This window comes from Delphinapterus leucas, chromosome 3 (assembly GCF_059928025.1).
Source record: "Delphinapterus leucas isolate spDelLeu-1000000601 "Yukka" chromosome 3, BTC_Dleu_Yukka2, whole genome shotgun sequence".
Lineage (NCBI taxonomy): Eukaryota > Metazoa > Chordata > Mammalia > Artiodactyla > Monodontidae > Delphinapterus > Delphinapterus leucas.
In genome coordinates this window covers 110,125,976-110,140,009 of record NC_143131.1, presented here as the reverse complement: position 1 = coordinate 110,140,009, position 14,034 = coordinate 110,125,976, and the positions used below count along the sequence as shown (strand labels likewise).

At 37.3% G+C, this 14,034-nt stretch overlaps 1 protein-coding gene across 1 annotated transcript in view; it reads right to left on the bottom strand.

Annotated features, from left to right (window-relative positions):
• CDC42SE2 (CDC42 small effector 2) overlaps positions 1-14,034 on the bottom strand; it is a 115,642-nt gene that overhangs the window by 67,205 nt on the left and 34,403 nt on the right. The window contains exon 2 of the mRNA XM_022588727.2: positions 12,150-12,313. The gene's annotated coding sequence lies outside the window, so the exon portion shown is untranslated. The remainder of the gene's footprint in view (positions 1-12,149; positions 12,314-14,034) is intronic.

Below are 14,034 nucleotides of genomic sequence, written 5' to 3'. Positions count from 1 at the left end.
AAAACCCTGTACCTTGTGCTCAGAAGTCCAACTACCCAAGACTGCCATGCTGGAAAGACCACAAGTGTAGGTACACAGGTTAACAGTCCCAGCTGAGCATGGCCTTCCAGCCTTCTTAACCAGAGTGACAGACATGCGAATAAAGCTGCCTAGGATTCTCCAGTCCAGACCACCTGCTAGCTAAGACTAACCAATGATCTTTGTCGATGCCTCATTATAAGAGAAAACTTGCCAAGACCTGCTCAAATTCCTGATCCTCAAAATTGAGAGATTTAGGGCTTCCCTGGTGGCGCAGTGGTTGAGAGTCTGCCTGCCGATGCAGGGGACACGAGTTTGTGCCCGGGTCCGGGAAGATCCCACATGCCGCATAGCGGCTGGGCCCGTGAGCCATGGCCGCTTAGCCTGCGCATCCGGAGCCTGTGCTCCGCAATGGGAGAGGCCACAACAGTGGGAGGCCCGCGTACAGCAAAAAAAAAAAAAAAAAATTGAGAGATTTAATAAAATAGTTGTCATTTTAAACCACTAAGGTTTTAGGTAGTTTGTTTTCACATAATTTGTATGCATACACTTTTCGATTAAAGATTTTCATGTGTTTTAATGAAAATCTTTGTGTAACTCTATTGGCTCAAATGAGGTCACCTAATTCCTATCAAGTGATAAACTATCATGGGCTACTGGTCCCATCCTCCAAAATAAAGCCCTGAAGAAAAAAGAAGTAAGTCTGGATTCCAGGAACAACAAAAAGAAACAAACAAAAACTGATGGGGATAAATCTGCACTGAATTTGTGTGAATAGACATTGGTAACCTTCATTCAGGAGCAAAGGGCAGCAGGAGTCAAAAGACAGATTGCCTAAATGCTTTTTTTAGTCTGCCCTTATCTTTCCCTTGACTGCCCCTTTACCAGAAATTAGAACAGCTCAGATCTTTGTCAGCAGGATAAAATCAGGACAGCACAAAAGGCCTGGGAGGGGAAAGTTCATGAAAACAGGTACAAACTGACTACCCTGTGGTTATTTACTCTTACCAGTCCTTCTCCCCTCAAAATAAACCTACAGAGCTGGTGGTAAATTATAATACAAGGAAACTACCTCTCAAAATTAGTATTACTTATTTCTAAGAGTTTCAAAAAACAAACCCTGATCAGAAGCTGCCTGATGCAGTAGAATCCAACAGAAGAACATAACAGCAATTCAGTGCCAGGGAGCTGTCTGACCTGAGACTCAAGCCCTCCCTCTCTTAAACTCACCTGGACCAACACAAACTAAGATCTGGCTGTTGGCCATTCCCTAATCCACATTATTAGACTAAGTGGATTAATACCCCCTCTCAAAGAATCATTAGCTCACTAGCTAAAATAAAGAAACATCTGGAGCACAAAACTACTATAAAAGACAGGCAACACATCAAACAACCCACGCCATCTGATACAGAATTAGTGAATTAGATGATCCAAGAATGAACACCTAGGGACCAAGGGGAGATATTAGTACTACAAACTCACAACAAGGAACTGTGGAAAAGAATCAAATGGAAATAGTATAAAAAGAAGAGGGGAAAAAATAAAACATTTCAAGAAAAAATAAACATATTAAGAAATAATGAGAATAAACTTCCCAGAATTACAGAGGGAAGAAATCAAGATTTAAGTGTTCCAAGAGCGAAACATATAAGAAAAAAACCTCATTCCTAGAAATATTAAGAATACTGTGTAAATTGATAGTACTTTTAGAAAGTTTTCAAAATTTTTACATGTAATGCAGTAGTATCACTTTTGGAAATCAAAAGTAATCCTGAGTAATCCAGAAGAAAACAAAATACCTATATGCGCAAAAATGTTTTACTGCAATACTTATTATGGTAAGAGGGAAAACCCCAGACACAACCTAAATATCTAACAACCAAGTAATAATTAATGGTTTATTATTATATAGCCATTGACATAGTGTTGAAACGAGAGTATGTTTAACCAATTTTATGATTTGAGGGGATCTAAAAAAATCCAACCAACCTGAGAAATTTACACTAAAACTACTATGAGCATTTAATTTTTTAATTATTAAAACTTAAAAGTTTGTTTTTAAAAATCTCACAAACTCGGTAGCTTGTGTTTTTGTTCAGTCTAGACTTCATCAAGAAATAGCCAACAACAATTATATTTTAGACGTAATTTACAGAAACATTAGCTTCCAAGAGTATTTATGGTATTTTTATACTAAAGGAAAATATAATGTAGCTACTCTTTATTGAGTGAGCAGCTTATGGCAGCTTTCGGACTTTATAAATAATAAAATATGGTATGGAAAATTTCAGCATCCACTATGCCAAAGAAAGTACTGGTCTTATTTCTACTAAGTGCTTTATATTTTTATCATTTTCATTAGCTCAGCTCCACATGAGACCACTGTCTGCCTTGATTTCTGGAAGGCTGCCCCAATTCTTCTCTCCCAGGCCCTGTTGCCAGGGTTGCAGCTGCACAACCAATTCTTATTAAAATATAGTCTTTGAAATGCAGGTCTATGGAAAGGGACATAAAGGATTTCATTATCTTTTCTCAAAACTCACAATAAGGATTATACCCCCACCCTTCCCCAGGCACACCACCACTCAGAACCCTTCTTCATCAACTCACACACCACATATAATAAATGCAGCAGCTCCGTCTTCAATACTCAAATAACAAGTCATAAAGGAGTAAAACTGCATAATAACCACCGTAATGTCTAGCAAAAATTATTTTAGAATGACTTCTAATACATATGATGTAATTATTTCAAAATGACTTCTAGTGCATATGATGTAATCATAGGCGGACACTCATACAATGAGAGTAATAACACTTCTAAACACTACTACCAAATACTTCTAAAGAATAAACATTTGCAAGACAGAATACACACTTATGTGATAATTTCAGAAATTTCAAGTTAAGAAAAAAACTGCAAGATAATTTACTCAAAATGTAAAATACTTTACAAGCTATTAATTTTGTTGTACAACTACTCATGCCTCTAAAATTTTCTTGTAAAAGGAGGAAAAAACTGAAGGACAGTTTACACTCCTTTTCCGTTTCTTACTAGGAGCTCATGTACTTTCGTTCTCTGGATAAAATCCCCTGCTTAAACATTGCTTGACTGTACTCTATGACTGAATTCATCTTATGAGAAAAGTTAACACAAAACTGTCAAGATCATGAAGGTAAAACTACTTTCAATTAAAAGAATAAAGAGTGGTCAAATAGTCTGTTGTAAAGTAAAAATGACAAGTTTCTTTTTTATTAAAACATATAATATTTTTAATGCTGATACACCACTGGAATTCTTGTTAACATGCAGAATCTTCAAATTTTAACTATGTTAGAGAAAAGAATTATAGTAAAATTCACTGGGGTTAATTAAGTATAGCCTAGTCTGTTCCCTGGGTGATTCATTCATGGTTAAATAGAAGAAAAAAATAGGGGAGGCAGAGTGAAGGATACTAACCCTTGAGGATCTCATACAACACACACCTGAAGTTATAGCAACAAATCATACAGATAAATAGTTCTGAAAAGTGACCACTTGTTGCATTTTTAATGATTGAACTGAAATAATTAAGTTAAATGTACCAGATAAACTTTTTTAAGTATACAAGAAGTACATTATAATGATTATAAAGCTTGATAAAAATGTCGATTGAGATCCTCACATCTGTTATCATAGCTACTATCAAAAAAAATAAAACAGACAGTAACAATGTTGATGAGGATGTGAAGAAATTGGAACCCTTGTGCACTGTTGGTAAAACTGTAAAATGGTGCAACACCTATGGTAAACAACGTGGAGGTTCCTCAAAAATTTAAAAATAATTCTATCATATGATCTAGCACTCCCACTTCTGGCCATATATCCAGTAGAATTGAAGGCAGGGTCTGGAAGAATATTTGTACACCCATGTTGCTAGCACCACTAATCACGTAAGCCGAGAGGTAGATCAAGCCAAATGTCCATGAGCCAATGAGCAGATAAACAAAATGTGATATACACAAAGTGGTATTATTGCGGTATATATATATACACGATGGAGTCTCTAAAAGGAAGGAAATCCTATCACATGCTATTAACATGGATGAACCTTGAGGACATTATGCTAGGTAAAATAAACTAGTCACAGAAAGACATATACTGTATGAGTCCACTTATAAGAGGTGTAAAGTAGTCAAAGTCTTTTTTTTTGGGGCCACACCACGTGGTTTGCAGGATCTTATAGTTCTCAGACCAGGAATTGAACCCCGGCCCTCAGCAGTGAAAGCGTGGAGTCCCAACCTAAAGTAGTCAAATTTACAGAAAACAAAGTAGAATGGTAGTTACCAGGGGCTGGCAATAGGAGAAAAAAGGGAGTTGTTTTTTAATGGGTATAGAGTTTTCAGTTTTGCAAGATGAAAAAGTTACGGAGATCTGTTTCACAACAATGTGAATATACTTAGCACTACTGAACTACATACTTAAAACTGGTTAAGATGGCAAAATTTATGTTACATGTTTACTACAATAAAAAAAATTTTTTAATGTAATTAGAGGTCTCATCCTTAGAGATTCCATGAGTTAGTAAAGATGAAAAATAGAATGAATCTGTTGTTTTTTTTTTAAACCAAGTACCACATATTAATTTGGGTTATTTGTTTGTTTTGCTCAGATAGGTAGGTAATAATACCACTATGGTATAAAACTCAAAAGAAACAACAGTAAATCACGACAAGTAAATCTTCTTGTCATCATTATCCCTAGCCACCCAATTCTCCAAAGACACAGCCACCAATATTAGCTTCTGGTATAGCCTTTCACAGGAATTCTAATAATTTACTAGAATGTAAGTATGTATTTTTTTTTAATATTTTCACGTGACCACATACATGATTTGGCACCTTGCTTTTTCACTTATTAACACTTTACCTTGGAAATCAGGCACTATCAGTAACTTTTTAAAAACTACCTCCCTCAATTTGAAAGGCTGTATTTTATCATATGGGTATAACTCATCACCAATAAGTGGGAAGTTGGGTTGCTTGTAATCTTTTACTACTACAAACATGCTACAAGGAATAATCTTGTAAATTCACAAATGTGGGATATGATGAAGCAGGATTTATCTGTAAGATAAATTCCAAGAAGTGAAACTGATGGATCAAAGCGTTTATACATTTTAATTCTGGGTAGGCATTTTAAGTTTTGACAGATATTTTTCAAATCTTCTTCTAAGAGAATGTACACATTTACACTCCCACTAACAACGCACTAGAATATCTGTATTATCAATCCTAAAAAGCTTCCCTAACTCCAGAAGTTTAAAGGGAAAAAAAACTATCTTCCTTCCCTGAAGTGGAGCATTAAAAAAACCCCACCATTTCAGGTAAATATACTGAGTTGTATAAAATTAAAACCTACGAGTTTGAGTAAGTCCCAGCTGCAAGAAATGAACTGTAGCCTAAGAAAAGCACTCATCCTAGCAATGGCCAGCTCAGTCTTGGCAGGCGCACTATGGACCTAGGCCTCTACCAGTCTCAAATTTCTTTGCCCAGAAACCCATTCTTACTCTACAGTTTTTGACCTAAATAGCTTTACTCATATCAGCACCACAGTTACAGTTTTTAACCAAATTACCTTAACTGGCCTAAGACACTAATTGTTTCCATTTAGGTGGATAAATCTCTTAATTCTGGGAAAGTATAGAAATCAATCAGTATTAATACTTATGTGCTATTTAATATATTTATAACATTATGATACTCTATGCTCTATCTACTAAGATACTTGAAAGACAAGAAAATTTAATATACTAAATTTATAAGTTTAATTTATTAAACTTTTAAGAATTATTGAAGTTTTAGAAAGATTTGTTTGCTCTACTGGTAATCTGCCTGTTAACTGCTTAAAGTATTTGCGGGAATCAGAGAAAAGTAACTTTAAGTTAGAATGTCTAAGGATGTTAAATAATTAGGCATGAAAGTGTTGGTCGATATTTAAGAAGTAGTATTTACTCTTCCCTATCGGGCATTAAAACCCAATGACAATATAGGCAGCACTGAACTTTTTTATTGAGTTTTACAGATCAACTTTTTACGTCAACCGTTTTTTAAGAGAACTATAGAAATAGAGAACCACAGGAATATGGTCTTGGACAGAAAATGTCTATATCTACCTTAAGATCAACACATTTCATTTAATTTAATATCATTTCCTATAAGCATTTTTCAGCGAACATGTGTACTAAAGGCATTCACAGATATTAATAGACAGTAATAATAAATGAAAATAGGCATCCTGCATGTGACTTCTTTTCAAAGAAGAAATGGCTTCTTTTATAAAAGGATGTCTTCTGTTCATAAAGCACAAAACAAATAGTGCATTTTCCCATGCTGCCAGAAAATACTTCTTAATCAAAACCAAAGGAGGGCTGCTTTTATAATTTCCTCATGGAAATCATGGCCTTTATAGTAAGGACACAGAGCAACAGCTACAATAAATTCCAGCTGCTGTGGCAAGACTTATTATACCATACTAACTGCTAAATGGCCCAACATTAAGGCCACCAGCAACCAAAAAACTGGAGATTTAATATCAAGTTCCATTCCCTTACACTAAAAAAATTAATCAGACTTGCAACAATATTTTCTAGCTATCGATAAAGACAAATCTTTTGGATCCTATTGCCAAAACTGAAGAGTTAATGCTATTAATCTAATCCCTGAAAATCACCCAAGCTCCTTCTTCATCAATATTTACAAGTTAGAATAGGAGAAACTCAGAGCCATTCAGGGTTATCGCTTAAATGAATATCCCATTCAACCTCTGTAGCTGAATAATTTTCTATAATGTGCACATTTCCTCTTTCTTTCACATCTGATGAACAAATTATTCCTCGTGAGTGTGTGTGTGTGTGTATGTGTTTAATACCTAAACCCACCTGACAGTTTTAAGTAGGCTGGTACCTACAGCAAAATGCTATCAAATCAGAATGAAAATGGTAGGATTAGAAATCAGCCACATGAACAAAAAATCAGGAAACTACAACTTTCTAATTCTGAACATATATTTTCTGGATTTTTTTCCCTCCATAAAACTGGTATAACATTTTCCTATCACTGGTCAAAACATATGCTATCAAGATGCCTCACTAATCATATAATCATAAAATTTAACTTATTCAACATATATTCATTGAGCTCCTATTATATGCTATGCCCACATAAATTAAACATTTAAAAAATAGTATACATATGTACGTCAGCAAATTATAAAGTAAAATAAACATATTTTTAAATGTATAAAAATGAATTTAGGGCTTCCCTGGTGGCGCAGTGGTTGAGAATCCGCCTGCCGATGCAGGGGACACGGGTTCGTGCCCCAGTCTGGGAAGATCCCATATGCCGCGGAGCGGCTGAGCCTGCGCATCCAGAGCCTGTGCTCCGCAATGGGAGAGGCCACAACAGTGAGAGGCCCGCGTACCGCAAAAAAAAAGAAAAGAAAAAAAAAAAAGAATTTACCAAAGATGTAAGAAGTTTAAAGACTACCAGAGATTAAAATTGAAATACAGGGACTTCCCTGGTGGTCCAGTGGTTAAGAATCCATCTTGCAATGCAGGGGACACCAGTTCGATCCCTGCTCGGGAAACTAAGATCCCACATGCTGTGGGGAAACTAAGCCCAAGCGCCACAACTAGAATGCCTGCGTGCCACACCTACAGAGCCCATGTGCTCTGGAGCCCGCACACCACAACTAAAGAGAAGCCTGCACACCTCAACGAAGATCCTGCATGCCACAACTAAGACCCAATGCAGCCAAAAAATAAATAATTTTTTTAAAAAAATTGTAATACAGTATAAGTAGATAGAACTAATTGAATGATTTTTAATTTTGAGCAGTTATGACATGGCAACAATTAACACTTTAAAATCTGGTCCTCACATGTTAAAATAGAATTTTAAAAAATTCTTTTTTTTTTTTTTGCGGTACGCGGGCCTCTTACTGTCTGGGCCTCTCCCATTGCGGAGCACAGGCTACGGACGCGCAGGCTCAGTGGCCATGGCTCACGGGCCCAGCCGCTCCGCGGCACGTGGGATCTTCCCTGACCGGGGCACGAACCCGTGTCCCCTGCATCGGCAGGCGGACTCTCAACCACTGCGCCACCAGGGAAGCCCAAAAAATTCTTAATAAAACAAGTAAATTGATCTCTTTTATTTTTTTTTAGTGAGCTTGCCTTTTGTTTTTTTTTGGCTGCGTTGGATCTTTCTTGCTGCGTGCGGGCTTCCTCTAGTTGTGGCATGTGGGGGCTACTCTTCGTTGTGGTGTGTGGGCTTCTAATTGTGGTGGCTTGCTCTAGGTAGTTGCGGTGCACAGCCTTCAGTAGTTGCCGCACACAGGCTCGGTAGTTGCCGCACACAGGCTCGGTAGTTGCAGCACGTGGGCCCTAGAGCGTGTGGGCTTCAGTAGTTGTGTCATGAGGGCTCAGTAGTTGTGGCTCACGGGCTCTAGAGCACAGGCTCAGTAGTTGTGGTGCATGGGCTTAGTTGCTCTGCAACATGTCGGATCTTCCCGGACTAGGGATCGAACCTGTTCCTGTGCACTGGCAGGCAGATTCTTAAACAGTGCGTCACCAGGGAAGTGCTGATCTCTTTTACATTTGATTTTAAGGAAAACCAAAAGGCTGGCTTCATGCTCAGTGGTAAAACATTATACCCACTCCAATTATGTAAGCATTTTGTGAAACATTAGAGGCATTAAATTATGAACAAGACAAGATGCTCATTGTAATCACAATGTTCACAAGCTCTAGCCAATGCAGCTGGTAAGTGAACCAACACAAGGTATAAAATCTGGAAAGGATAAAGCAAAATTACGTTTAGTTACAAATAAGGACTGCATTCCCAGAAAAGTTAAGTGAATCAAATGTAAGACTATAAGAAATACTAAGTGAATTTAATTAAGTTAACTGATTAAACTTAACAGAAAGTAATAACCTTCCTAATGCTAGCAATAAACAGGAGTTTAAGCTGTAAGAGCACAATGAAGAGGCAGCAGAGCAGTGGTTAAGGGCACTGACATCAGATTCAAACAGATATGGGTTGAAATCGCAATTCTACTACTTCCTAGCTGTATAAACCTTGATAAAGTCACCTAATGTCTTTAATTTTCTCAAGTGTAAAAATGAATATAATTTATTAAACAGTTAAGATGACGCTGAGCAGTATACAGAGCCTGCCATTTAGTAATTGAACTAATATAAGGCATTTTTATTTGCATTATTAATAATAGAAAGCCTCTCATCCCTTCCCTAAGTAAAGAGAGGTATTACGTTAAGCATACATATACCATGTAAACCTTTCTGAAATCCAGAGAAGGGTGAAATTCCAAAATATATCTGGCCCCAAGATTTGGAACAAGGGATTGTGGTCCTGTACCTTTCTAATGGCTTCTTACAGAAAAAACAATAATAACTTAACACTACTTTTTAAAAAAGCCAGAACCCAAGTTCTGCACAACTATTTGTTTTACAGTTCCAGGGTGCCAAGGGTTCAGCAGGCATCTCCACCAAAGAGTCAAATCAGTATAGATGACAGATACTCCTTTTCTTCTAGAACCAAACCTCAGTTAATATGAACCTATTCATTAGGAGGGTTGTTCACGTACTGTTAGCCTCTTCCAGTCAACATTAAGCTCCATTAGTAATGGCACAGACTACGTATTTGTTTACCACCTTAACTCTTGTACTTAATACCTGAACCTTAAACAAATCAATGAAAGGACTGCATTATCTGCCACCTTGCACACCTGTATCAGAGACATACTTGCCTAATTCACAATTCTAGTCTTAGCAAGTCCCTTCAGTTATCATTACATGGTATAGAATGGGTGATGATAAGGATGTATATCAGTTATGATGTTTTGGAATTTACTGGCTCAGGTAACTGAAAAGTCCAGGTATACTATATTCAGGGAAGACATGATCCAGCATCTCAAGAGGTGATCAGGGTGTGTTTTTGCTCTGCTCTACTCCTTCCCTGTTGGCTTCTTACTCAACTGACTTTCCTCTCATGGTCGGAAGATGGCTGCCAGGTTGAAATTCACCAGAAAAAAAAAGTACCTTTATTCTGGCATTTCTAGTATATGTCCTAAGATCATTCTGATTGATTTGGCTTAGATCATATGCCTGCCATGTCTGCCTTAGGTTAAGACACATGCTTCATTCCTACAAACTCTTCATAATATACATGAAATAAAATACATTAAAGCTGACCTTGGTGATTTGAACTTCTTATATAGTATACTAAATAATGGCATTATTGAATTAAAACTAATGGATCAAGCACATCATACAACTTTCCCTACCTTCTTAAAAAGTTATTCCCCCCATTTAATCACAACCCAACATGAAAAAATAAAAAAGTAAATTCTTCCCTGAATATAAGTCATTTTGAAGGATTCAGAATGTATTACCAGATTACAATAAAGGTTTATGATATTCCTTAACAAAACTGAAAGCAACATTATAAATTTTCAGGAAGAAAACAAGGTTCTTATCCCACTTTTTCAAGATTATAATAGCAGAATCTAAAGAAAAGATGGACAAGTACATGGATATCTTGAGTTGGGGGGGTGGGGAAGGGTGTTGTTACAGAGCTTTAAAAATAGAATCAACTAAATAATCCATCCTGCGACTCAAGACTCCTCAAAGACATTAGATTCATCACCAACCCTCTCTACCCTACCCCCGTACACAAAGCTAGGTCCTAAGAACAAAACAGAGATGCACACTTTAGGGAGTCTTTTTGACAGTGTGCATTCCAAAGCCAAATACAAATTATTTCTCAATTATTATGTTCCTACTATCATGTCCCTCATTCCTATAACTAGCACAAAAAATAGAAGGTAAATGATTCCATTTTTATAACAGAGAAAACAACAAAATCTATGAGATTAAAAGCCAATACTCAAATATACAGGAGAGGAGCTGATTTTCATGGTAAAGTTGAATAAAAACAAATAGCAAATCGTAGAACCAACCAATTGAAAGTGTGTTACACACAAGTCATCTTAAATCAAAAGCCAAACTTCATTCATAATCCTAGAGGAAAGCAGTGTGGTCAAAGAAAGGAATGTGCATTAAAAGAATCTCTATAATTTTTCAAATCTATGAATTGATTTTTCAAATCCTCTACTGTTCAAATAATTTAATTCAGTAAATGTGCAATGATGGCTTTTTAAGAAGACAGAACTAGTAGACATAGCAGGGATATAAACATAGCCCTTGACATCACAAAGTTTATAATGTGCTACAAAGGCAATGTACACAAACATTACTGGACAGCTCAGAACATAATGAAGTACAAATGCCAGTGGGTAATCAGAAAGAGGAGGATCAAGTGAACTGGGATGATATCCACAACAAGTAACAGAATCTAAAGGCAAAACTGCCTAAACAATAAGAAAATTTATTATCTCACATAATAAGGAATCTACAGTGAAGGTGGTTCTAGGAATAGTGAACGTGGCTCCAGTTCTACTTCTCTGGAATTCTCTTCCCTCTGCCCACCTTTAAGTAAGAATCACCTTCAGGCAAGATAGCTATAGCAGTTCCAGATGTCACATCCAGATAAAACAAGCTCTACGGGAAGGACAATCTCTTTTCTTCTTTCTCAAAAGCAAGAAAACTTCTCCCAAGAGCCTCTTGCAGACTTTCCTTTTATTTCCCATTGGCCAAAACTGGATCTCATGCCCATTCCTAAAACAATCACTTCCAATGGCAATGAGACCTACCATAACCAAGATTAGAATGGATGCTAGTAACTATCATGACCATCACTTTAGTGATGGCTGAATATATCAAGGAAGACAGGCCTTGGAGGGTGGTATTATTTGGACTGGGGGGAAAAAAAAAGATAGAAACACATAGGCAAAGGAAGGGATGTGTCTAACTGAAGAAAGTCAAACTGCAATCACACATTAAACACACTTTTAGGGATAAAGAATTCTCTTAAACTGTGCTGGAGTCATCTTCTGTTAACACAAAAATTAACTTACTATTCAACAGTCGGTAAATGCTAAGCATGCAGGAGTTGTCTTCTCTTTAAGAGAAGGATTTAGGTTAATTACCAGTGGGGATAGTCAGACTCACCACTCACTCCTTGTCAAGAGAGCTATCTCTGGGTTGAGAACTTTCCATAATATGCATACAGATGACTGTAGACTCACTGTCAGTATAAGTTGTTCCTTGAAGGTTTCTTCTCATTTGGGTTCGAGGTTTTACTCAAAAATCCACACACTCACAACTGGCCCTATCTGCAAATGAAAGCATGCAATTAGGAGGCAAAATGCTGCAGGGAGCAATTCCTTCCTCCCCCACCCACCTATAATTAACTGATCCACATGAAAACTGAACTTAAACACCAGATTCACCAAGCCCCATGTTCAAACTAAGCAACCCGCATTCCAAAGGTTGTAATGTGCTTATTACACTGTTACCACCCTTTTCCCAGCATGTAAATTTATTGTTGTGTCCACAGTATACCAGGTGCAACTCTCTCTTTTTTTTTTTTTTTTTTTTTTGGTATGAGGGCCTCTCCCGTTGCGGAGCACAGGCTCCGGAAGTGCAGGCTCAGCGGCCAATGGTTCACGGGCCTAGCTGCTCCGCGACATGTGGGATCTTCCTGGACCCGGGCACAAACCCGTGTCCCCTGCATCGGCAGGCAGACTCTCAACCAATGCGCCACCAGGGAAGCCCCTACCAGGTGCAACTCCTAATGCACCGAGCAAAATCCAACACACATTTATGTTTGGTGGCAGCACACAGGACTGGTCTGCACAGCGTGTTAAAGGAGAGCTGCCTACAGTTATAAATTAGAAGACTGCATCTAAGCTTGCAAACTGCTATATATTTATAATAGCTCATGGGAAACATTTATTATTGTCAAAGCCAAGCCTGTTTTTCTGCCTTATGGTTATAATATAGCATAGGAATAACCACACTGGCTTTGGAGTCAGAGGGCCCTAGGTTTGAGATCTAATTCTGCAAATAACTAGTTGTATGATCTTAGGCCTATTTTTAACCTAAGATATATTTCTTTGTTTACAGTCCTTCGAATAAACATATAAGCACTTAACAAAGCCAACAAACAACAGGCCTAAAATCCAACATGTCAAGGCTGAAATGATGATCCCAAATGCACTGCTTTCTCAGTCTTCCTCATTTCAGTAAACTGGACTGGGATCCATGCAGTTTGTGCTGAAACCTCTAAGTCCTTCTCATACACGCTCCCTCATCCTCCCAAAAACATCACCAAAGTGGTTGATTCTTTAAATATATAATGTGAACTGATTCTTAGAATCCCATAAAAACCATAAAAACAAAGCGATTCCTCCCTCGGAATTACTTTCCTGAAACTGCCTATAAATTCAACTATTTAAATAATGACAGTTTGAAATTTCAAAGTTCCATATTAGAAGGAATACTAGTATTTCATAAAAAGAAAACACTGGGGATGCCACATATCAAAGTGATGCATTACATTTTGTAAGCTTACACATTTCTTCACATCTAAGCTGACAATGAACTAGGACATTATGCTTAATCCAAAAATGTAATTAAGAAAACTGAAAGATGACCAAAACTAATGAGTGAGTTTAGGAAGGTTGCAGGATACAAAAATCAATACTCAAAAATCAATTCTTTTTCTATAGAACACTTGTTCACTTACCCTACAACCCAGCCATTCCATTCCTAGGTGTTTACCTAAGAAAAATGAAAGTTTATGTCCACAAAAGCAGCTTTATTTGTAAGAGCCCAAAACTAGAAACAAATTAACTGTCCACCAACAGATGAGTGGATACACAAAATGTGGTAAAGCCATTCAATGCATTACTACTTTCAACGAAAAATAATACTGGGACTTCCTTGGTGGTCCAGTGGGTAAGACTCCACGCTCCCAATGCAGGGGGCCAGGTTCAATCCCTGATGGGGGAACTAGATCTTGCATGCAAGCTGCAATTAAGAAGTCCACATG